This window comes from Prionailurus bengalensis, chromosome A1, assembly GCF_016509475.1.
Source record: "Prionailurus bengalensis isolate Pbe53 chromosome A1, Fcat_Pben_1.1_paternal_pri, whole genome shotgun sequence".
NCBI lineage: Eukaryota > Metazoa > Chordata > Mammalia > Carnivora > Felidae > Prionailurus > Prionailurus bengalensis.
In genome coordinates this window covers 7,237,413-7,261,550 of record NC_057343.1, presented here as the reverse complement: position 1 = coordinate 7,261,550, position 24,138 = coordinate 7,237,413, and the positions used below count along the sequence as shown (strand labels likewise).

At 41.3% G+C, this 24,138-nt stretch overlaps 1 protein-coding gene across 3 annotated transcripts in view; it reads left to right on the top strand.

Moving 5' to 3' along the window:
* Nucleotides 1-24,138, top strand: part of LNX2 (ligand of numb-protein X 2) — an 80,202-nt gene continuing 56,064 nt past the window's right edge. For 2 of the 3 annotated variants that reach the window (XM_043575853.1, XM_043575839.1), the window contains exon 1: nucleotides 1-88. The gene's annotated coding sequence lies outside the window, so the exon portion shown is untranslated. Of the gene's footprint in view, nucleotides 89-331; nucleotides 437-24,138 lie in introns of those variants that run through there. The other variant, XM_043575847.1, reaches the window with a different exon arrangement.

The following is a 24,138-nucleotide window of genomic DNA, read 5'->3' as shown; positions in this document are numbered from 1 at the left end:
GCTCCCTCGGCGGGCCGCGGAGAGCGGAGCTGGCGCTGGGCTGCGGCGTCAGGAGCCGGCGCGCGCCCCGGGCGGCCGCGCTTTCCCAGTGAGTAACTTTGCCCTGCCCGCCTGGCCCCGCGCCCTGTCGCGGGTCCCGGGCAGCCGCCTCAGGTGCGGGCGGCGGCGGGGTGCGGGGCAGCGCCGCGCCGGGCGAGGCGGCCGACCTCCGCGGCTCTGCTCCTGGCTCGCCCGGGCTGCGGGAGACGTGGACCCGGACCCGCTGTGGGGCTGGCCGCGCTCGTCCGGGGAGGAAGGGACGGGTTGTCCTGCGCCGGGCGCCCGCCGCCGGCCAGGCGCCTGGGAGAGGCGGGAGGCCCCCGGCTGTTGGCGTTTGGTGGTTCCGGCCGCAGGGTCGCTGATCCTCGCGTCGTTTGCTGTTTTCAGGAGGGGAGAGGTGGGCATGAGTTTCTTATTTCCTGTGTGTGTGTGTGTGTGTGTGTGTGTGTGTGTGTGCGCGCGTGTGCGCGCGCGCGCGCTGTAAATGAGAGTGGCACTAACTGCCTTGCGTTGGATCTTGTTCTCCGGGAAAGGAATAGGGAGAGATACCCACCGTCCCAGCCTGTTGCCTACGAATTCTCACCTTTCCCTTGAGGCTGGAGCGGGTGGGAGATCACACGTCTCCGAGGGGGTAGTTTCAAAATGTGGATCTCGATTTGGAAGCAGTTGCACACAAAGCACCGTTCAGGAAAGACATCACTCGCTTTCAAAGCTTTCTGCCATATGTTTCAGACGAAGGACTTTTGACGAACGCAATGTTTCTTGTGATGTTTCAGTTTGCAATTAACATTAGGAATCAAGACGTTCGTATCTGCCAGGAGCTGCGGTACACTCAGGCATGGGCTTAACTGTATAGATGTTTCTCTTTAAATCACGGAAACCAGAAGTTGAGCGTAAAGCAGTGGCAGGAGAAGACAGTTGTGAACTCCGGTTTATGGGGACTGCCTTCACTTTAAGAATTTCACGTTCTCGCAAGCGGTGGGACTTATTTGTCAATTGGCCTTCGTCCCAGGACAGGTTTTGATTTTTTTTTTTCTTGCACCTACTGTGACGCAGCGCTGATGAAGTTGGACCTCAGTAGATCAATTTATTTTCTTTTGACAGATTTGCTTCCCACCTTCACAGCCCTTTAGAAAATGGACTTTGATCTAGTATCTGTTTTGGCCAGCCAAAGCTTTGTTGAGCCTTGGAAGACAAAAGTTTTGCCTCTTGAGCTTGAAGTCCCACGTGTGGGTTTTCCCAGAGGGGTAAAATGTAGGCCAAATCAGAACTGAAGTACAGTAACACTACTTTTAATTTGGCCCCCTTGTGTATTAAGGCTCCTCGTTCGGTGTCTTGTTCCTCCCTTCGCATCAAGTTGGAATGTTTTCATTCTTTATTCGTTCAGCACATGATAGAGTGCCTACTGCCTGCTAGACATTGATGGCAGGGGTCAGTTCTTTCCCTGAAGGTGATCACGGTCTTATTTGGAAGTCGATCCATACTGTGTTCCACTATATTTTGAACACAGTGCTGTGGGGACTTACAAGAGGGAGCATTTCTGACTGAGGTTTGCTAGGGAAGGGCTCATCTAGGCACTTCTGCTTCACGTTGCTGAGGAATTTTGCCTGGTACATTCCAGGCAAAGAGACCGACATGTAGGGTGTTGCTTTATGAGATCCACAGGGAGTCTCTGGCTGAGGAACGCAACGTTTGGGGCCGGGGTCGTAGTCAGGGGTTGGCATATTATTCCTTTCAGACGACTCAGCACTTTGCCTTGATTACAGGAGCCACTCAAGCACTTGTTGAACTGACTTGAACAGAGACATAAAGGGTTCTATATGCCAAATTAAGAAAGTTGGACTTGATCCCCTCAGTGATACAAAGCTGCTAATTTTGAGTAGGAGAACGTGTCGATAACATTTGTATTCCAGAAAGATCTCTGCGGCAGTCTGGAGGATGGTGGGGGTCCAGATGGGAGACAGAGAGGGAAGCATTACGCTCTAGGGGTTAAGGGCTCAGGGCTTCTCAGTTCGCATTGCCTGGGTTTGAATCTGGTTCTGTCACTCACTCCGTAACCCCTTTCTTTTTTAGGTTTTTCATTTCATAGGGTTTGGGGGATAAAAGGGGAAAAAACCATGTATATTACTTAGAATAGTGCTTGGCAGGTAGTGAGGATTTGGTAGATGCTAGCTAGCTGTTACTGTGAAGGCAGTGGAGTGGAGGAAGAGCTATCATGGTGTTGAAGAGGTTTATTTGGTGGGATTAGGTAAGTGACTAGATGTGATTAATAAGAGAGGATTCCTAGGTCTTTTGAGTGTACTGGTTAAGCTGGCCGTGGAGTCGGCGCAGGAGTTGAAGTCCATTGCTTACCCTGTAGAATTCCCATCCTGAGCTTTGGTTTCCTAACATTGAGGAAATGATCACAGTACCCGTCTAGTAGGGTTTGAGGATCCAATGAAATTACGCACGTAATGCCCTTGGCAGACTACCTAGCATGTTACAAGTACTCAATAAATATTAGTTGTTCCTTTAGCGATGACGACACGAATGAGCTTGTGGAACGTTGGGAGATATGAGAAGGAGCAGTTAAAAGCAACTGCTGGGAGAAATGGGGAAGAGAAGGTAGCTAGTCTTCGGCCCGTCCAGTGAGGTGCTAATGAACGGTTGAGATGTCTGTGATGAAGATGTTGGATAGATGTGCTGGACAGGAGCTAGGAAAGAATGGAAAAGAAGAAGGGTTGACACAAATCCTTTGTGGGTGTGGTTAGCTTTTTGGAAGATTTGGGGGAAAGGGAGGCATTTATAACACGGCCGTGCCAGGAGTGTGGATACTGTGTATTAGGCATCTCTATCCTTTTTTTTTTTTTTTTTAAATTATTTTAATGTTTATTTAGTTTGTGTGTATGTGAGAGAGAGAGAGAGAGAGAGAGCTAGCAAGCGAATTGGGGAGAGGCAGACACAATCCGAAGCAGGCTCCAGGCTCTGAACTGTCAGCACGGAGCCCAGTACGGGGTTCAAACTCACTAACCTCGAGATCTTGACCAGAGGTCGAGTCAGACGCTTAACCCACTGAGCCACCCAGGCGCCCCAGGCATCTCTATGCTTAAAATGCATTTTGGCCACAGTCACAGGGGAACTCTGGGCTCTTACACTCTGGTTGGCTCTGTGCCCTTCTCTCCCTCCTGTTTCTTTTCTAATCGCCCCCCCCCCAAATTAAAATCTTTTTTATTATGCAGTGTCTTTTAACTTTTCTTTGTTTATGGGGCTAAAGTTCATTCAAGGCCCACCTTCCTATATCAAAATCCAACAAGGTTTCTAGAAGAATCAAAGGACTCGTTTCATAGGTTCCACTCAGGAAGCAGTGTTGATTGAAAAAAAATGTGTGTGTGTGTGCGTGTATAATTTGACTCGCAAAAATATACATATATACACACACATGTATTTTACGTATGCATGTATATGTACACATATGTATATATTGAATGTTGAATTATGGTTGTAGAAGATTTTGCTAGGCCTAAAATGACCCTGTTACAGGGCCTGGGAAATTTACAAAGAAAATCCCTTTTAGTTTTCCTCTCCTATGCCTCTTTTCCTCAGAAAGTGCAAAACAGCAGAAAAATATGTGATTATGCAAGTTTTTTCACTGGTTCGAATTCAAAGAAATAACTGTTTTGTGTATTAGTCTAACAAAAATTTATTGAGGGAAATTTTTTCAAAAGCAAGTGCTCATGATGTACATCACAATAATTGTCACCGAGTTAGTATGCTTTTAAAGAGGCAGGCGTTGTAGGTTCTGTTCTTTAGAAACTATGCTTCAGATGAGCAAGGATCCCGTCTGTTTTGCTTATTGAGCAGTTCCTAAGTGCTCAGAATCATAAACAGTAATGTATGCATGCATGAATGAAATGGATCCGTTGGCTTGGAAATGTCTTGGCTCACAGATTTCTCTGAACCTTTGGAACAATCATTGGTCAGAAGGAAAACAAAAGAGGTAGTTGGGCCAGCAAGGAAGCTTGAAGCGGTTCATGTACCCACGGGAAGATGGGGCAACTCTTAACAGAATGTATGGCTCTTCTGATTCAGCGATTTTAGTACCTACTGCTGTAATTATTGACACGAGTCCTTCCTTTTTCCCATTTTACTTTGATTAGTTGTGAAGTGTGGGAGGGAGGGACAGACTTTTGCAGGGTTATTGCTTGGTTCAGAGTTGAGCCGAAATAGCTGTGTCATAACTTTGTCCTCTCTTGGTTATTAGCAGAACTCCGGTAGTCTTAATTAGAAAAGCTGAAAAGATGAGTCTTGTGGGCAGAGAGGGTTTAAGCATAGCTTACACCTTTATCTTTCCAGCCTCAAGATTTAGGACTATTATTTCTGACAAACAGAACCCCTCGGTGGAGAAGTTATGTGTGGGAAAAAATTTTTTTTTTCAAAATTGGGGTAGGAGAAACAAGAAAGAGAAAAAAAAATGCTGAAGATAGGCACTAGGCAAGTAAAAACGATATGCAATATATATACAAGTGTATATGTAGTATATATATTTGTTTAGTATATGTAAAATACAATAAACAATCATGTGTCCACTTAAAAAGCATACCAACTTCCATATGTAAAACAAATGAGGTTTTAAGTTTTCCTCTTAGAGTTCTTTTAAAATAACAAATTGCCCTAATAGGGCAAGTGTATTAATAGGAACCATTGTAAAAAATGTGTATATCCAAGTTATGAGGACCTATCTCTCACGTAAAATAAAGTCACTACAATAAAGTGGCTACAATAAAGCTTCTAAAGGCTCAGTTGGCTATTACTTTGTTTTATAGACAAAAGTAAGTCTGGGAAGTAATTTATACCCTTTCCGCCACCCTCTTGTACCTCCAAATTGGGAGTTTGGCTACCAATCTAAAAAGTTAGTGATCATCAGAGTTCTTAACACTGTTCAGTCAAACTACATAATTATTGAGCAAATAAATTGGAGTCCTTCACATTTATCTTCGCTGTGTGACCGTTGCCACTTTTCTTTCACATGATTTTAACGTTTGAACTTTGACTTTCGTCTGTATTCAGATAAGCGTACTTGATGTGATCAGCACTGGGCTGTACGGGCCACAGAAGATCATCTCTGCCCTTGTACAACTTAAAATCTTAAAAGACATTCAGTCAAGTTATTCGTCATCCCAAGCAGGGTGTCTGATACCTTTGACTTGTAGTACCTTCGCTCCGCGCCAGTGACCTTCACTTCTGTATTTTATCATTATTCCAGACTTGCCACGTTAGAAATCTTAAGTGTGTATATCCTGTTCTCTGACCACAGCTTCTCTCCTCTCCTTCCAGCTTTCTCACACCCACACTCTATGCTGCAGTGCCCTTCCTCTTCGCAGAGACCGCTTGCCAGCCTCTTCGTCCCGCCCCACCTCCTGTACCCCGTTGTATTAACATCTGTTGGCCTGGAGGTCTTCTCTGTCCAGTTCGGAGTCCCTTGTTAAGCACCTGGAATATGCTTCCAATGCCGCCTTTGCCTCTCTTGAACTTGTTTTTGTGCTGTGCCTGCCAGATCACGTCCCGGTTCCATTAACTCTGCCTTCTCTCCCTGAGTTGCTTTGGTAACACCAGTGAAAGGCCAGGCTCTCCACGCAGGTGACCGGCTCTCGGACAACCTCTCCCCCCCCACTCCCCCCAGTCAGTTGTGTTTGTTTGGCACCGACTGAGTTCTCTGACACTGAGCTAAGAATGTTCCCTCGTCATCGCTTACCTTCCAGAGGAGATGCACATTCATCAAGCGATGGCACTCGCTGCGGTAACAAAGTACGCTAAGCGCTTTGGAGGAAGAGTGTAGGGCTATGTTGTCCGATACTGTGGTCACTAGCACGTGTGGCCAGTCTAAATGGAGATTTGCTGTGTGACGCACACACCAGATTCTGAAGATTGAGCCTCCGCCTAAGGTGAAATCTCTCTAGTTTTTATATGGCTTACATGTTGAGATAAGGTGATAATATTCTGGGTATATCGGTTAACTAGAATATTAAAAATAATTCATTCGCTTGTTCGTTCTTTCTTTCGTTCTTTCTTTCTTTCTTTCTTTCTTTCTTTCTTTCTTTCTTTTTTTCTTTCTTTCCTTCTTTTTTAATGTGGCTACAAGAACATTTAAAATGACCTGTGTGGCTCACACCCTGTTTCTGTCGGGGAGCTCTGCTGTAAGGTGTCGGCTGGGGATAAAATGAGGGGAACCAGGCTCTGGGGAGCTCGATGTTCCGGAAACGGTCCCCAAGGAATTCGTCTCTGAACAGATACCTGGCTGCGTAGGTGTTACACAGGTAAACCCTCCTCAAAAGAAGCAGTCAGAGGTGGACAGACAGCCCTTTGAAGGAGGACGAGAAGACGGATGAGAGAGCTAGGAGAGAGAGGCCTGGGATGAGGCCAGGGAGGGAGGCAAGGCCGGATCACGTAGGCCTTGTTGGCCCTAAGTACGGACTCCGTTCTTCATCCCTTGGGGGTTGTTCCAGACCTTCATCATTGACCAGCCCTTTTGTCCAAGCCCCTCTTCTATGGTCTGCAAGTAGTCTGGCCAGCTCATAAACGATCTGGTTTGATCTCTCAGGTTTCTGTCCTTCCCCTTCCCAGCTGATGTACGGAAGTCTCAGATCTGTGGGAGGCTAGCTTTTCCACACGTGTTCTTGATCCCATCCTTCAAAGTCCTTCTCAGGAGAGGCTGTCTTTGGTTAACTCCCTTCTGTGTTTAATCCCTTTCCCCCTGCCGGCTTTTCCATATCAGCTTAAATACGCTCCAGTCTGAAACCTTTAAAACAGAGCTCCAGTGACATCCCCCTCGAGTTATTCTTCTTGCAGAAGAACAAAATATTTTGGGGCGCCCGGGTGGCTCAGTCGGTGAAGCGTCCGGCTTCGGCTCAGGTCGTGATCTCACGGCTTGTGAGTTCAAGCCCCGCGTCGGGCTCTGTGCTGACGGCTCGGAGCCTGGAGCCTCTTCAGATTCTGTGCGTCTCTCTCTCTGCCCCTCCCCCTCCCCCGTTCACACTCTGTCTCTCTCTGTCTCTCAAAAATAAATAAACATTAAACAAAAAAAAGAATAACAAAATATTTTTTGTTGTTTGACGTTATATTTTACTTAAAACAATATTTTAAAAGATGTATTAACATGTGGTCAACATAAAAGTAAGATATTTGAGTTCTTTTCCCATTAAGTATTTGGAATCTGGTTATATTTTACCCTTGTAAGTAGCATATCTCAATGCAGACCCTAAATTTTCAGGGGCTAGAGTAAAAGGAATCTTATCAAAATAATAATTTAACAAGAGTGTTTTATACTGCTTCAGTTTTTCTTGCGGCAAAAAATAACGGAACATAAGATTTGCCCCCTTAACCATTTTCAAGTGCACAGTACTACAGCAGTGTTAAGTATATTCATACTGTTGTACCAACAGAGGTCTAGAACTTTTCCATCTTGCAAAACTAAAACTCTACCCACTAGACAACAGCCCCTGTTTCCTCCTTCCCTGACCCCCCTGGTTTCTGTGGATTTGGATACTTTAGATACCGCATAGAGGTGGAATCCTATAGTATTTGTCTTTCTGCGACTGGTTTATTTCACTTAGTGTAAGGATCTGAAGGTTCGTCTGTGTTACGGCATGTGACAGAATTTCCTTCTTTTTAAGATGGTACAGTATTAATAACATTGTGCCTTCCTCTGTTCATGGATATTTGGCTGGCTGCTATCTCTTGGCTGTCGTGAAGAGCGTTGCATTGAACATGGGTGTGCAAATATCTTTTTGACACCCTGCCCTCAATTCTTTAGGAATCTGATTCTTTAAATACCAGAAGCGGGATGGCTGGATGATAAGGTCATTCTATTTTTAATTTCTTTAGAACTCCTATACTGTTTTCCATAGAGGCTGTGCCATTTTACCGTCTCCCCCATAGTAAGGGTTCCAGTTTCTCCACATCCTCACCAACACTTGTTATTCTGTTTTGTTTTGTTTTTTTGATTATAGCCATCCTACCAGGCATGAAGTGACAACTCATTGTGGTTTTGATTTGCATTTCTCTGGTAATTAGCAATAATTAGTGACGTTGAGCATCTGCTCATTATGTTGTTGGCCATTTGTAGCTCATCTTTGGAGAAATGTCTGTTCAAGTCCTTGGCCCATTTTTTTTTTTTTTTAATGAATGATGTATATTTGGAGAGTAGCTAGTTGGTTTGTTTTTTTTTTCAATATATGAAATTTATTGTCAAATTGGTTTCCGTACAACACCCAGTGCTCATCCCAAAAGGTGCCCTCCTCAATACCCATCACCCCCCCCCCCCCACCCATTGGCCCATTTTTTAACTGGACTGTTTGATTTTTGTTGATTTGTACTAGTTGTTTATAATTCTGGGTGTTAGCCACTTATCAGCTACGCTATTTGCAGATAGTTCCCCTGTTTTAGGTTGCTTTTTCACTTCATTATTGTGTCCTTTGATGTGACAAATGTGATTCTGTGTCCCATTTGTCCGTTTTTGCTTTTGTTGCCTATAATTTTGGTGTTGTATTCAAGAAATCCGTGCCGAATCCACGGTCCTGAAGCTTTCCTCCTGTTTTCTTCGAGGGGCTTTATAATTTTAGGCCTTTAATCCACCTGAATCAACTTTTGGATATGGTATAACATAAGGGTCCAAACTATTTTGAACATACTTCTGGGACTTTGCATATGGAAACGAGAGGAAAAGGTCTGAAATATATGGAATAGTTTTAATTTGGGGGGGGGGTTGATGTGAGTAATCAGGCCAGGAGACGGTTCTCAAATGGTAGTGTCATGTTGAGACACCAATGTGGAAACGATCAGTAGTCTAGGACCGGCTGTAGTAAGAAGTAAAATGACTAGGAAGAAAGCAAGTATCCGAATGCAGGTGATTGCATCCTCTGTCTCTTTATTACAAATGTGCGATGCTTGTGGTCAGTAGGTGCTGAGCCTGCCTCGTCAGGCCGTTCTGTCGGGGCCGTTTAGTAAGATTTCCAAAGCATCCATAACAATTAGATCTCATATGAAATATTTTTTTTTTTTTTTTTGGGACAGAGAGAGACAGAGCATGAACGGGGGAGGGGCAGAGAGAGAGGGAGACACAGAATCGGAAACAGGCTCCAGGCTCTGAGCCACCAGCCCAGAGCCTGACGCGGGGCTCGAACTCACGGACCGCGAGATCGTGACCTGGCCGAAGTCGGACGCTCAACCGACTGCGCCACCCAGGCGCCCCTCATATGAAATATTTATTACCCTCATTAATTTCTCTAATTTTGGGCTTTGCGCTTTCATTATAGATGAGATACACTGAGACTTCAATAGACTGGTTTCAGAGTTTGTTAAAAATTAAAAAGAATTTTTCTAGGTTTCTGACGTTTTCTTTTTCCAGATATTGAGTACATGTGTCAACACATTCGAATAATGTTTTGCACCTTTGAGAGGTATATAACATTAAGAAAGCTTTCAGGATTTATGCTGTGAGTCTGGATGTTTTTTTAATCCTCTGGTAGCTTTTTTTCAGAGAGGACTAAAAAAAATTCAGTGACTCTATTTTGCACGATACAGAAGGATGATAAAATCTATTAAACATCAAAGTTAACTTTCAACTAAAGTATATTGTGGTAACTTTTTTTTTTATTGTAAAGAGTTGATGTGCTATGAAGTTGTTCAGTCTGATTTTAGTCTTTCTAAGTGTGACCATGTGACTGAATTTTCTTTATTTATAGTCTGGGTTTGCCAGAGGCAATAAATCAAACTTGGTGCTAGAGAAAGCAAAGTAGATTATTAAGTAGTTCTTAAAATGTTTATTCATAGTACACCACTCTTTATGTCTCCATAAAAAATTACTCTTCTGGTTACTTGAACCTTTTGAAAAGAAAATCGTTCTGTTAATAAAAAAGAAACTGCTCTTAAAGTACACTAGGGTTTATGAAAGGATATCTTTCTGGAAGATAAAGCTTATTGTTTTTAAAAATAAGATTTCTAGGGGAGCCTGGGTGGCTCAGTAGGTTAAGCGTCCAACTTCATGGTTTGTGAGTTTGAGCCCCACATCAGGCTCTGTGCTGGCAGTGTGGAACCTGCTTGGGATTCTCATTCTCTCTCTCTCTCTTTCTGTCTCTCTCTCTCAAAATAAATAAATGAGCTTCAAAAAAAATAAAAATTAAAACTTTAAAAATTTAAAAAATTCTGGGGTGCCTGGGTGGCTCAGTTGGTTAAGCGCCCCACTTTGGCTCAGGTCATGATCTCATGGTTTGTGGGTTCGAGCCCCGCATCGGGCTCTGTGCTGACAGCTCAGAGCCTGGAGCCTGCTTCAGATTCTGTGTCTCCCTCTCTCTCTGCCCTCCCACACTCCTGCTCTGTCTCTCTCTCTCTCTTAAAAATGAGTAAATGTTAAAAAATTTCTTTAATTAAAAACATTCTAATTCATGTTAAAAATGGTGATATGTCTGTTTTAAAGAACATTTTTAAATCTGATAACTCCTAGGAAGCAAACAGGACATCTATTTGATTTGCCTTGTTGCATACATTAGGACATGGGGGCATAAGGGTACATGCGGTTTCCTTTTTTCTTCTAACACTGTATTTTTTTTTATAATTACAGAAATGCCAAATATGGAAAATTTAGGAATTCCTATACTATGCAAAGAAAATAGAAAATGGCTAGTAATGCCCCCAGTTACAATTGTTTTAAAATCCTTTATTCAAATATTTGAATATCTATTCTGTTACTTGTGTACCATTCTAGATATTTGGGATATGAAAGTGAATTATAAAAGTTCTTGCTCTGAGAAGTTAAGACTAGTCAGATTATAGCTTTATTACTGTTGCCATATTTTGATACAAATATGATATCTAAGTAGTAAAACTTAAGTATAGAGAGTTTTGTGGCAAGGCAATAGTTAGTAATTATTACTATTATTCATTCATTATAGGCGAAGGATAGTCTCGAGTGAAAAAATAGTTTCAGCGTTTTTGTGATTGTGCCGGTCCTGAGATAGTTAAGTAACGATTGTGTATTTCCCCTGCCCTCCCTGGATATTTATCGAATGCCTATTGGGTGCCAGGCAGTGTTCCGGATGGTGACCCTATAGCAGTGAACAAGACGAGTGGGGTCCCTGTTCTTAAGGAGTTTACGTGCTGTGGGGGCAGGAGGAGAGAGAAACAATAAACAGGTAAGCAGCTTAAGGAAAAAATCATGACAAACGCCAAGGAGAAAACAAGATGGTGTGGCCTGCTCTCAGTGGCCCGGTACGCAGGTGACTAAGATCCGCAGCTGGTTGTCACATCTCCTCCCCGCCATCAGTTTGTCTTCTCCATCAGGAAAACTTCACGAATACTCGCAAAGAGAAACAGACCGAACGGTGGCATCCCTGCTTCTTGCCCTTGGCCTTTTCCTTCCCTGGACATTTGCACCCAGTGAAATTGCCAAATAGCAAAAGTAGGAGGGAATTTAGAGGTCAGAAGCAAGGCATCTGGAAAACCGTTTCTCAGATCACGTGGGTCTTCACGAAGCTGAGCGTTTGTGGGGTTTGTACCTGTCAGTATCTCCCAGCGCTTACTCTTTGTATGTTCTGAGTTCACAAAAACAAACCCCGACCAGTTATTAGGAGGGAACAAGGGCAAATGATTTTTATCAGTCCGTACGGAATTTGCAGTTTTATCGTAAAGCTTCTCCTGTCTCTTCAGAAAACCATCATCTGGGTTACCTTATAAAGCACTTTTGATTCACAACATAGTGACCAAGTATCTTTACAATTGATGTGTAAGACTTTTGTGCCCTGCTTTCTCTGGCACATACGAATTTGGAATGTGACTCATGACTCGTCAGTTGACGTTGCGGTGCATTTTTAGAAACAAAGAAGGCCACGGCAGATTTCCCTTAAGCAGCGATAGTGGAAGTAAATACAAGAAAACACCAGTGTGTCTGTCTTTGTGGGTGTTGTTACAGTTGGATGCTGAATTGATTCTTAGACACGTCTTACAACACTGGACGTTTCAATGAGTTTGCACAGAAAGATTATCTATGTGTCTTGCAATAAAATTCTTTCTATTTTTATTATGTGGTAACTGCGTGTCTCCCATTTTTATGGTATGAACTCCCTTTGCAGATAAATACAATACTTAATATTTAGGTTTGTGTTTTACTTATTTATTTTTGAAACATGGAGATGAGGCAGTGAAGAAAAAGCATCTTGGGCACAGTACTTCATTTTTAGGGCCCCATAAAAATCATCATTTTTGTTGACGATGTTGTGTTTGCTTACTTTGCCTTTGAATTTCATCACGTATGTAAGAACCAAGCTGGGCTACGTTCTGCTTCTCCTTTATTTCCTTCTGTACATGCTTCTGCCTTCGTATACAACCACACACATAAAAGTCAGTCCGCATGGGAGCCCCTGGCTGGCTCAGTGGAAAGAGCATGTGAGTCTTGATCTGGGGGTTGGGAGTTCGAGCTCTACATTGGTTGTAGAGATTCCTTAGAAATAAATAAATAAATAAATAAGCAACCTTAAAAAAAAGTCAGTCTGAACAAATAGGAACTTCTTGAAAAACAAGCCTCACTCCTACTCCTGTGCCCCAGCCACTTAATTCCTTCAGAGTTGACTACTGTTACTTTTTTGTATATCCCTCTAGACATAGTTTGTGCATATAAACTCATGCATGTATCTATATGGACAGATATTTTGAGACACATACTGCTCTGTACCTTGATTTAAATTAGCTCAAAATTTGTTTTAATCTGCTCTTCTTTTGAAATTCTGTTTTTAATGTGTTTGGTGATCTCACCTGAATTGTATTACCTTAAAAAAGTCTTTATCTCTTGAAGAACAGTTATTACCATGCAGGGATTTTTCTCAGTTGGATGGATGGATGGATGGATGGATGGATATATATATAAGGGGTTATTTGGCCTTTTTAATTTTGTTTTGCATGGAGCCCAAACCAGGGCTTGAACTCATGATCTTGAGATCAAGACCTAGGTGCTTAATCAACTGAGCCACCCAGGTGCCCAGTTTGGCCTTTTTTAAAACTATAAATCATGACCCTGTTGTTTACTCTTTTTTAAAGGGATAGCTGAACATAATAAACATTTAGTCATCTTGATGATAACTTAAGGGAAAATGGAACATTTACTAAGTTCCCTTGACCTAACAAATAGAGATATGCAACCATGGAAAAAATATCTATTTAGTTCACTTTAAATTTTTGCTGAAAAGCTTGGTTATTAGGGAATACAGTAAAACCTTGGTTTGTGAGCATAATTTGTTCCAGAAACCTGCTTGTAATCCAAAGCACTTGTATATCAAAGCGAATTTCCCCATAAGAAATCATGGAAACTTAGATGATTAATTCCACAACCCATATATACTCATGTAAAAATGATTACAGTACTGATATGACATAAAATAATAAAGAATACAAAATACAAAGAAAAATAAATTAACCTGCACTTACCTTTGAAAACCTTCATGGCTGGTATGAGGGAGACAAGAGAGAGGAGGGTTTGGGGTAGGAGGACTTTGACTATCACTACCGGAATCACTGCTATCTGTTGGCTCACTGGAATCTTTTTCTGCATGGGGCCGTTGTATATGCTCGCATGGATGTTGAGTACAGTACAGAATTCATAAACTCTTGTCATACACTGTATATAATGTAATTGGCAATAAGGCACAGAGGAAAGGGTCTACATCTGCAGGCAGCCTGACCTAGAGTGAAGCAAAGCATCCCTAAGCTTTCTCTTGTCGGGAAAAGCAGAGGGCCGTCCATAGGTGCTTTGAAGTGACAAAAAACACTCTAGTGCCAGTTGTGGGCACCTTCCGACGTTCTGAAAAATCACTGATTTCTGCCAAGCACCACGGCCTGAGACGGACCCTCCAAGCACGGGAAGTGATCACCCACAATCCCGCAGCAAGAAAGAGAAGAACCATTGGTTCAGTTGTGGTCACGTGACATTGGGTGTCATGTACTACTCGTATTGCAAGACGTCGCTCGTTTATCAAGTTAAAATTAGAAATGTTTGCTCGTCGGGGTGCCTGGGTGGCTCAGGAGATGAGGCAGTGATAAGTGTCTGACTTCGGCTGAGGTCACGATCTCGAGGTTTGTGGGCTTGAGCCCTTCATTGAGCTCTGTGCTGACAGCTCGGAGCCTGGAGCCTGCTTCGGATTCTGTGTCTCTCTCTCTTTCTGCCCCTTCCCCACTCACACTCTGTGTCCCTCTCTCTCTCAAAAATAAACATTAAAAAAAATTTAAAAAAAAAGTTTGCTCGTCTTGGGGAACACTTACTGAACAAGTTATTGCAATCCAAGATTTTACTGTATTGTAGTATAAATTATGCTGAATTAATAATTGTTTAACAAATCTGCTTGCCAATCAGAAATGTCTCGGTGCATTTTACAGTGTTCATCAATTCTGCAGATTGTACCGTTACTATATTAATGTTTGTAGTGGGCACTCTTAGAATATCGCTCATTTTGAGAAGTGTTGAGTACATCCATTTTATTCTACAAAGGGGAAGGGGAAAGATGGTCTTTTCCTTGAGTTCAGTTAGAATATGATATTAGAGGGGCACCTGGGTGGCTCAGTTGGTTGAATGTCTCTGGCTCTTGATTTTGGCTCAGGTTCATGATCCCAGGGTTGTGAGATTGAGCCCTGTGTCAATTTTGGCAATATTCTACTAATCCACCAGCATTGAATATTTTTTCATTTATTTGTGTGTTCAGTTTTTTTCATCATTTTCTTACAGTTTTAGTTATATACAGGTCTTATCTTCTTGGTTAGATATATTCCTAAGTATTTTATTTTTTTCTGATTTAAATGGGATTGTTTTCTTGATGTCTCCTTGATAATTCATTATTAGTATATAGGAACAAAACAGATTTTTGTATATTGATTTTTTTATCCTGCAACTTGATTGATTTTGCTTGTTCTGACAGTTTTCTGGTGGAGTCTTTAAAATCTTATATATAAAATATCATGTCATCTGTATATAATGACAGTTTAACTTCTTCATTTGCAATTTGGATGCCTTTTTTTTTTTTCTTGCCTAATTGCTCTGGCCAGGACTTCCAATACTGCATTGAATAAAAGTGGCAAGAATGGGCATCCTTGTCTTGTTTCTGATTTTAGAGGAAAAGCTTTCAGCTCTTTACTGTTGAGTATGATGTTAACTGTGGACTTGTCATGTATGGCTTTTATTATGTTGAAGTACATTGTCTCTGTGCCCCCTTTATTGAGAGTTTTTATCATAAGTGAATGCTGAATTTTGTCAAATGCTTTTTCTGTATCTATTGAGATGATTGTGTGGTTTTTACCCTTCATTTTGTTGATATGGTCTGTCATGCTGATTGATTAGTGGAGGTCAACTGTCCTTGCATTCCTGGAATAAGTCCCATTTGATTATGACGTATGATTCTTTTAATGTGTTGTTTAATTTGGTTTGCTAATATTTTATTGAGGGTTTTTGCATCTATGTTTATTGGGGTTATTGTCCTATAGTTGTCTTGCAGTGACATTGTCTGGTTTTGGTAGCAGGGTCATACTTGCTTCATCCAATGAGTTTGGAAGTGTTCTATCCTCTTCTGTTTTTTGGAAGCGTTTGAGGAGATTGGCATTAGTTTTTCTTCAAATGTTTGGTAGAATTTACCAAACCATCTGGTCTTGGACTTTTGTTTCTTGGGAGCTAGTAATTGCTTCTTTGCAGAGATTGGCTACTAGAAAGTATATTTACCTTGATGTTTGTAATGGGCTATCAGTAAGGGTTCTGATTTTACTGTTTTATCAAATCTTTCTTGTAATAATAGGTACCTAGTGAGATGTTTCCCTGCGTGGGTTGTGTATTTATTTTGTATGATGTTTTTGGACAAGGAATTGCCCCCCCCCCATTAAAATTTTATTTAAAAAATGGCAATTTAGGGGACTCCTTCATGGTTCAATTACTTAAGTGTTGGGCTCTTGGTTTCAGCTCAGATCATCATCTCACAGTTGATGAGTTTGAGCCCCTCGTCAGGCTCCTGGCTGGCAGTGTGAAGCCTGCTTGGAACTCTCTCTCTCCTTCTCTCTCTTTCCCTCCCCCATGTGCACATGCACACTTTCTCATAAATAAACAAACAAACAAACAAACAAATGCAGTTTAGGTACAAGCATAAGAAAATGGGTTACTGCAAAAAAGATTAACTTCTTATAGCTTAAACATTGTTCTTTTTTTTTTTTAAGTTTGTTTATTTTGAGAGAGAGAGAGTGCATGCACCCATACACAAGCAGGGGAGGGGCAGAGAGAGAGGGGGAGAGTGATTCCCAAGCAGGCTCCAGGCTGTGAGCCGGACACGAGGCTCAAACTCATGATCATGACCTGAACCGAAACCAAGAGTTGGACACCTAACTAACTGAGCCACCCACCCAGGCACCCCACTTAAATCTTCTCCATAGTGGCCCTTTGAGCCTTAGGTTTTCTTTTTCTTTTTTCTATTTTTAAAAAACTTTATTTGTGGAATATTAGAGTTTTTTCCACCTTTATATTAAAGTAATTAAAAGATAGAACATTTGATAATAGACATTCATAGAAAATCTGGAAAGTGGACAAGAGTAAAAAAAATAGGTGTAATTCCTCTACCAAACATATATGTGCTTGTTCTCGTGCCCATTTATAATTGTTGGACAGTCTTCCTAATCTCCAGTGAAACGTATGATGAGTGAAGTTGATGACATTTTTCATAGTCCCCAAGGACATGCCCTAATTCCTCCTTACCCTCTTGTTTCTTATTTCCTTGAAAGTGCCTCAGCCCGTACAGCAAAGCTTTCATTGCAAGTTAGGGAGATATTTATCCTGCATTTTCAGCACTGTTACCATGTGTATCTTTTGCAGTCATAGGGATGAAGCCTGTTGAAATAAAGAGGAGAGAGAGCGACCAGAGTTGAGAAAAGCACTTCATTTTGCAGAACACATTCAGTTTAGTTAGGGTGGCCACGTAGAGCACTTGTTCGCTGAAGGGCATTTGCACGGCGTGTGCAACTGACTCTGCTCTGCCTGACGCTCCGCGGCCACGCTTGCTCTCCTTGTGTGCACCGTCGCATCGCATGCCAACAGCATGTTAACTGTGTGCTGTGGGGGGCGCCTGGGGGGCGCAGTCGGTTAAGCGTCCGACTTCAGCCAGGTCACGATCTCGCGGTCCGTGAGTTCGAGCCCCGCGTCGGGCTCTGGGCTGATGGCTCAGAGCCTGGAGCCTGTTTCCGATTCTGTGTCTCCCTCTCTCTCTGCCCCTCCCCCGTTCATGCTCTGTCTCTCTCTGTCCCAAAAATAAATAAACGTTGAAAAAAAAAATTAAAAAAAAAAACAGACAAACAACTGTGTGCTGTGGGCTTTTTTTTCTTTTTATCAATATATATGTTTTTAGTGAGGAAAATATTTCAGAAAACAGAAGCAAATCTGTGTTCGGCAGGGTGATACCAAGAAGATGTGTGTATTAAAATTGCATCAGGACATCAGCCTTTTGGTGGAGGAATACTAAGTGCTAAGTTCTGTAATGGCATCGCTTACGTGGGCATATCCTATGGGAAGTGGTCATAACGTATCCAAGTGGTGATTTGCTCTTGTTTCTAGGACAGTCATGCTGCTTTACAAGCTAATTCAGAATATGCAGTTGTACCAATGGCACAGTTGCGTTTTTGTTTTCATTTTTTAAGGGGTGGCATCAGATGCTCTTCTTGTCCCCCTGGAACTTAATTGAAAGATATTAACCACAGTTCCAAAATGAAAATATGTTGGGACAGGCGAAGAAATTCTTTTCAGTAATAGAAAATAGGAATTATATTAAAAACTTTTTTATATGTTTATTTTTGAGAGAGACAGAGACAGAGCGCGAGTGGGGGAGAGACAGAGAGGGAGGGAGGCACAGAATCTGAAGCAGGTTCCAGGCCCGAGGTGTCAGCATAGAGCCCAGCGTGGCGCTCGAACCCACGAACCGCAAGATCATGACCTGAGCCAGAGTTGGACGCTCAACTGACTGAGCCACTCAGGTGCCCCAGGAATTATGTCTTAAAGGGAGACTTTGGCAATATTCTGTTTAACAAATGTGTTTCCGTTCGTAGTATTAATCTTAAATTATGGATTGTTAAGTGAGCCATAAACTGTTGATGTTATCAAGTCGTAGGAGATGAACAGAAAGGAAAGTTAATATTTTGACACCAGTTTCCTAAGTAAAAGTGCTAATATTTGACAACATGATTGTTTCCTAAGACACTAAATGAAAGTATATTTTCTGCTGGGTATTTACCCAAAGAATAGGAAAACACTAATTTGAAAAGATATATGCACCCCTATGTTTATTGCCACATTATTTACAATAGCCAAATTATGGAAGCAACCCAAATGTCCGATAGATAAATGGATAAAGATATGGTGGATACATACAATGGAATATTAGTCATTAAAAAGAACAAAATCTTGCCATTTGCAACAACATGGATGGATCTAGAGGGTATAGTGCTAAGTGAAATAAGTCAGTCAGTCAAAGACAAACACCGTATGATTTCACTCCTATGTGGGATTTAAGAAATAAAACAGAGAAAAGAGACAAACCAAAAAGCAGACTCCTAAATACAGAGAACAAACTGATGGTTACAGAGGGGAGGTAGGTGGGGGAATGGGTGAAACAGGTGAAGGGGATTAAGAGGACACGATCACAATGACCACTGAATAATGTGTAGAATTGTTGAATCATTATATTATACACCGGAAATTAATATAACACTGTGTTAACTATCCTGAAGTTAAAATAAAAAAACAAATGATTTTTTTAAAGCAGAAAGTGTGCTTTCAATCATGTAATTTCTGGAAAGTAGAAAGAGTTGATATGAAAGTTATCTATAAAATTATAGTGTAACTTTTCTTAATATTGCCCTACATTTTATGTACCTCTTGGTTATTTTTGTGCTATAATAATCTTAGAAATAGTTGCAACTCAAAAGTGAAGTATTAACTAGTGGCAGATAACACAGTGGCCAACATTAAAAAAAATTGACAATATCAAACGTTGGCAAAGATATGGAGCAGCCAGAACTCCCGTGTTCTTGGTGGGAACCTAAAATGGTACAACCACTTTGGGGAAGATCTGGCAGTGTTTGTGTGTGCGTATGTGTTTTTAAATTAAACTACGCATACACCTATCCTGTGGCCCACACCTTCCACTCTTAGGTATTTACCCAAACGTATGTTCATAGAAAGGTTTGTGCAAGAATATTAATAGATGCTTTTATTCATTGTCACCCAAAACCGGAAATAGCCCAGTTGTCCACCCATAAGCTGCACCATACGGTGGCATATGGCTGAGCAATGAAAAGAAACAGACTGCTACCTAACATGCACCGCAACACGGATGCTGAGTAAAAGTAGCCTTACACAAGAGAGTACATACTCTGTGTTCCCATTCATATCCTGTTCTAGAAGAAGCAAAACTAATCTGTTGTGGAAAAAAAAATAGGGCAGTGGTTGGGAAAGGGACATGAGGGAACTTTCTGGGGTGGTAATTATGTTCTGTATCTTTTTTTTTTTTTTTTTTGAGAGAGAAAGAGAACAAGTAGGGAAGGGACAGAGGGGGAGAGAAAGAGAGAATCTTAAGCAGGCTCCACACCTAGCACGGAGCCCTGCATGGGACTCGATCCCACCACCTCGGAATCATGACCTGCACTGAAATCAAGAGTCGGACACTTCACTGACTAAGCCACCCAGGTGCCCCTGTATCTTTTTTTTTTTTTTTAATATTTTTTTAATCTGTATTTTTGAGAGAAGAAAGAGACACAGTGCAAGTGGGGGAGGAACAGAGAGAGAGGGAGACACAGAATCTGAAGCAGGCTCCAGGCTCTGAGCTGTCAGTGCAGAGCCCCACGCAGGGCTTGAACTCAGGAGCCATGAGATCATAACCTGAGCCGAAGTTGGATGCTTAACCGACTGAGCCACCCAGGCGCCCCATCCCTATATCTTAATAGGGGTTTGTGTTGCATGAATGTATGCATTTCTCAGAAACACCTAACTTAGAAAATTTTCATAATAAATTGTTAGGAAAATATTGATTGATGGAACTTTTTATGACTTGTTTCATGCATTTGTTATCACATAAACTTTGTTTCTCTTTGTTTTGGTGATATTTACATATATATCTATATCTATCTAGATAGATAGATATAGGTAGATGTCTATAGATAGATAGATAGATAGTTAATTATGCTAAATTGTAGCCTTATTCGAGGAGTCGGTACAGAGAAGTACATTTTAGCTCATTAATACAATTGTCTTTCTTTGGGGTTACTGTCACAGTTCTCCTCCTTTTTTTTAAATTAAAAAAAATTTTTTTTTAAACAAAGAGTGGGACTGAGTGGCAATGTCTTCAGATAGATTATCATAAATCTTGTGGTTTCTCTAGGATTTTTATTGCATGTTGCTTATATAATGCCTTTTTGTTTTTAACTTTAACGACGGGGAAGAGGGAGGGAGTGGTGAAAAGTTCCCTAACTTCAGGTACCGCTGAACATGGGCTTTGAACCTGGTTGGACCAGGGTTTGAATCCCATCAGAGTCACTTACAGCCTACTTGCTTTAACCCCTCTGATCTTCATTTTTCTCATCGATAAAATGGTGGTGGTAACTGCTTCCTCCGTTTCAGAGGGTTTGTTGCAAAGAGTAAATGAAATGACGTTTGTAAAGCAATTAGTATAGTGTCCAGCATGTAGTAATAGTAAGAAAGAGGGTTATGAGGGAATACTTCAGTCCTTGGACTTTAAGACTTCCAGGTTGTTTGAGGAGGAAGTAAGGCCATAAGGTAATATTCTTAGATGAAAATAAACCCTGCATTTGATGGTCTCCGAATGGACATTTGTGACCCGGGAATGATACTAAGGATATCTCTGGCTGGATTCCTCCCTAAAGATATTGAATCAGTAGGCCCACACAAAACGACCAGTGTGATAAGGCTTTAGTGCTCAGAGTGGTGCCGGAGAATAAGTTCAAGTAGCAGACATTTTTAGCCTCCCTTCTTTCTCTCCTCTATATATGCCGGATACCTTATCGGTAATGTTGAATTAATGATCGGTTTTAAAAAATATTGATCATCCCCTGGGTGCTAGGCAGTGTGTTTGGCGCTAAGGCTATGATGCTGAACAGAACACAGGCCTAGTACTCACAGAGCTTCCAGTCTGGTGGGGGAGGCATTAAATAATCATACAGTTAAGTAATTACCGTGATAAGTACTAAGAAGGAAATGTTCCACGACCAGGTAACAGGGGACCTGTCCTAGTCCTAGTCGTGGATGCCATACGGAACATTTTTTTTTTTTTTTTTTTTTTAGACATCACATTTTAAAAGACAAGAAGGAGCTAGGAGAGGATAGTGGGAAAGAATATTCTGGGCAGGTGATATTTGCAAAGGTCCTAAGTCAAATAGGGGCATGACACTTTAAAGGAACTGATAGGAAATCTGTGGAGTAGAGAAGTGAAATTGATGAGAACTGTGGTAAGAAATGAAAGTTGGAGAGTGAAGTCGAAGCAGAAGTCTACAGAGTAAAATCAGTCAAACTTTATACTAGATTAGGTGTGGGAGGTGAGGGAGAGGGCACTGTCAAAGGTGACTTCTGAGTTTCTGGCTTATGTGCCTGTATGGTGGGTACTAGAGCCCGTTCTCCAGGGGAGGACCCAATTTTGACAGAAATGACCTTGGGTTTGATCTTCATCCTGTTATGGTGTCTTTGAAACAACCAGGTACGTGTTTATCATGCTGTGAAGGACAACACCTCCCCCCCCACCGCCCCCCGCCCAGAAAGCTTTCCTTTTGTGGCTTGCTCGCTCTTTCTTTCTTTCTTTCTTTCTTTCTTTCTTTCTTTCTTTCTTTCTTTCTCTTTCTTTCTCTGTAGCTCAATCTTGTAGGTATAATATAATGTGGGAGTCTCTTCCCTCCTTATCTGCCTGATAATCATGCTCTTTCTACACTACTGGTGTCCTATGGTTCAAGTTCTCTTTTCTTCTCTTAGATTATTACTCTTATGGCTTTTTAACTGGGCTCCCTGCATTCTTTCAAATTTCCCCTTAATTCTTGTTTCACAATATATCCAGAATAAGTTTTTGAAATACAGATCTCATCTTATTATTGTCCTTCTTAGAACCCTTCCATATCTTTTTGTTTATAAACATCCAAATCCTTAACATTGTCCCTAGCCCTTGGTGAATTACTCTTACCCCTGCAGACTTCCCACCTTTTCCTTGTGCTTTCTACTGAGCTGTCTTTAGTTGACCTTCCTCAAGTATCACCTAAAGCATCACATTCCCAGGGAAGCTTGACTTTGAACTTCCTCGTTAGGCGCTTCTAACAATATATCATGTATTCTTATTGTTTTATATATACTTGTGCCATTGGCTAATTAAGTAATCTTTGTACTGGACTAAGATCTGTGAGGGCAAGGCCTGTTTAGATCTCCACAGTAACCCTCTCCCCTACCACAGTGCCTGGCACGCAGCCTATGACCAACAAATGTTTGTTGAATGAATCATGAACTTTCTAGTGCCTAATTTAGGTACCTGTTATATGCCATGTTAGTTAACTGATAGGGGGAAACAAAAGCAAGTGTTTTCTTTTTTTAAATACCAGTGTTCCACTGTTAGGTTTTCTTCATGTCGACTGTTTCCATGGAAACAGCAGCCAAGATTGTTGGGGTTGCTGTAATACTCTGTGGGTGACATTTGCTGCTACCATTGTTAACCAAGACGCAGAAGTTTAAATTTTTAGATACGTCTCTTGACTTTGAGATCTAAAATGTAAAAATTTAATTTGGGGGAGAGTTGTTACGTACTCACTTTTTCCCGGTAATCTTTTGAAGGTCTTCCTTTCCATTAAAATAGTTTGCTGGAGAGTTCTAGAAGAGCTGTAAAGCATGAGCGCTGTTCTGTTCCTCCCCGATAACTTTGTGTATTTTCATTCTATTGTCTATCACTTATTTTCTTTTCTAATGAATGCGTGGTTAGTAAGTCTTACTAATACACCTTTACGTCGTTAGAACATAATTATAGTGCCTGTAGCGTAAGTGAACCTGTCTTATCAGGAATCAGAAGTTCAGATCGCATTCAGGATGCTAGCAGGGGTGAAGGCATTTATATCCAAAATTACTTCTACAACTCAGAGCCACTGATAAGCAAGCAGGTGGGTTCCAGATCTTGAGACATTTATTTATGAGGTAGGAGTGGATGGCCTTGGATGACAGCATCGTTGCAGCGGCGAGAACACGAAGTTTCCTTTTATACCTTAAAGGCCCAGGAAGAAAGCTGTAAGCATGGTTAAAACATTTCTTTATATATCCTTTTAGATACGAAGGTTACGTTCAGAACTTTGTAAACATTTTATGCCCCACGGCAAATATAAGTGAATGTTTTCCAAGAGGCTGTTGGATATGGATGGACAGCTCAAAAATTGAGATGCTAATTGAGTTTTATGTTCATTCAAGTTGATTTTGATACCGGAATGCTGAAGCGAAAAGTCACTGGAATCGTGTGGATGTCAAAAGGAATGTTGATTTTTGAAGACCCCATCTTATCACCGTAAAAATAAAAACGAATTTTTTTAAAATTCTGAGACATTCTTGTGAGAATAAAAAATGAGGCCCATCTAGCATTTTGGCCCTTATACAAGTAACAGTATGTATTGTCTTCTGGCCATTAGTCTCCATAATGCTAACTAACAACAAGATAAATAATTTCGCTGTGAGTCTATCATCCATTTATTTATATGCACATACGTGTGTGTGTGTATATATCTGTATCTATGTAAATGAGTATGTACATATTTTGGTTTGTGCAACCTCCACGTATTTATTTTAAGTGTCTATCCTTTAAAAGTTAAAGCTCTGGAACAGACTGCCTGCTTTGAATCATATTCAGTTACTCACTTTGGCATCTTGGTCAAGTTACTTAATATTTCTTATTTTCAGCTTCTTCATCTGAAAAATGAGGTTGCTGCTGCTAATGATGATATCAAACTCCTGAGGATTAAATCCGTTCATTCCGCATCTCGGTTAATACCATGTCTGACACAAAGTAAACACTTAATGAATATCAGCTATTACAATGATCT